General features: G+C 52.9%; 1 pseudogene; it reads right to left on the reverse strand.

The window, feature by feature from the left end:
- Nucleotides 1–652: 652 nt before the first annotated feature.
- LOC125111505 (general transcription factor IIH subunit 5-like) lies at nt 653–1,576 on the reverse strand (annotated as a pseudogene).
- Nucleotides 1,577–2,026: the final 450 nt, after the last annotated feature.

Consider the following 2,026-nt stretch of genomic DNA (forward strand, 5'->3'; position numbering starts at 1 on the left):
AAGACCTGGGAGCCTGGCACAGCTGGAGGAGGGGGACCCCTCGTTGCAAGAGACCCTATGAGGGCCGGACCCTATGGTGTCGGGGCTGGAGCTTTAGCTGATTTGGAAAGATCCTCTTTAAGGGACAAAATGCAAAATCCCAAATCCAAGGGCAGATCAAAAGCAGGCATCTATTTAAAACGAGAGACTGCCATACATTGCAAATTCTAACAAGCTCTCTTCTTAGAACGGAGGTCTCTTGCAGTGCAGCAGGTTAAGGATCTGGTGTTGTCCCTGCAGCGACTTGGGTTGCTGCTGTGGCTCGGGTTTGACCCCTGGCCTGGGAACTTCCACGGGCTGTGGGCTGAGCCAAAACAAACCAACCAACAAAGCTAACAGTACTACCATAACACAAATTCAGAACAATAACCTAAGGGCTTTATTAATTCTATAAAGCTTTTTAAATTTAAAGTTTAGAATATTTGTACTGAAAAAAAAAAAAACAGAAGAAAGTCAGTTTAGGGGCTTTTTTCTGAACTACCGACAGCACAGTCTTGCCTGCCGCATGCTTCTAAGCAACTCTATACATCTCACCAGTCACAGAAAGTAGTGAAGGGGGAGCGTCTGTCACATTTGTTGTTTTTAATTCCTAAGTGGTCAATATCTACTAGTTTCACTTCTGGGGAAGAGAAAAGGCACTTTGGTCCATCAGTTCACCTACTCGCTCCTGGAGGACATTAAGCAGCTCTGCCGTCACGAAGATGTGGGTGTCATCAGGGCCCTGAACCAGCGACTTCTTCCCGGGGGCACCGGACTCATCCAAGCATGGCAGAAACTGCTTCCGGCGGGGTCACATCCTAGAAGCCCTCCTGTCAAGACGTGGACCGTCTTTCCTCAGTCAGAAGATGCAGATAACCTTGCCACTGCTCCACCCACGGATCCAGAAGCGCCTTGGCATCCAGTTCCATCATAACTCTAAACTACGTGGGCAGGGGGGAAGGTGCACGCTCTTGGCTTACTCCTTCTGGTGACAACTTTATCTTCTTTTTAGGGCTGCACCTGTGACATATGGAGGTTCCCAGGCTAGGGGTCCAATCGGAGCTACAGCTGCCGGCCTACGTCACAGTCTGTGACCTACACGACAGCTCACGGCAACACCAGATCCTTAACCCAGTGAGAGAGGCCGGGAATCGAATCTGTGTCCTCATGGATGCTGGTCAGATTCGCTTCCGTGGAGCCACGATGGAAACTCTGGCAATAACTTTAAAGCAGCATTTCTCCGGGGACATGGAGGGATGCTCTGCCTTTTCCTGGCTCCACACGTGTGGAACTTTGCTCCAGCCCACTAGCGATGAGAGCTGGGCACTGCGGGACATACTGTGCTCACACGCTAGGGAGACGCCCTCCTGCATCCTTGCCCGAAGCTGGTCCTGTGGGCGGCAGGAACATTCCTGGAAGCGATTCCCACACCTCACAGTTAACAGCAAATTACCCCCACTGACAGCAGACAACTTCAAGATGATTCATCCCAACCAGAATGCGTCCCAAATTCCTCCACCCCAGAGCATCGGTCCAAATGCACCCGTAGCAGCCGCATCCTCGCCAAGGGACCTGGGATAGAGGCGAGCATGAGCAGAAAGACTGCAGTTACAGCATCTCACTTGTGCCACATGTGCATAATAATCTGATCATGTGAGCACCAACCTCCCAGGGCCCCAAGGCTCTCACATCGTCAGCATCCACGTAAACCCCACTCTACGCTCCAGCGAAGCCCTGGAACCGAGCCTGGACCCTCTGCCAGGCTGTGAGATGCCAACTTTGACCAAAGGACAGGTGCCCGATCCAGCATGGGTCTGCTCGGAGGGCTCTGCCCGGATGCTCCTTCTGCCTCTGCTTCTGCAGGAGAGGAGGGATGCCCCAGCACAGGCCGCCATCCGCCGGCAGCATCTGCCATCACAAGTCTCTGGGCCTCATGTGGCTGGTTTAGAGGAAAAGCGCTCCAGCCCGTTGCCTTGCTCTCCTAATCCCCGAGAAGGGCCAGCCCTGT

This window comes from Phacochoerus africanus, chromosome 1, assembly GCF_016906955.1.
Source record: "Phacochoerus africanus isolate WHEZ1 chromosome 1, ROS_Pafr_v1, whole genome shotgun sequence".
NCBI lineage: Eukaryota > Metazoa > Chordata > Mammalia > Artiodactyla > Suidae > Phacochoerus > Phacochoerus africanus.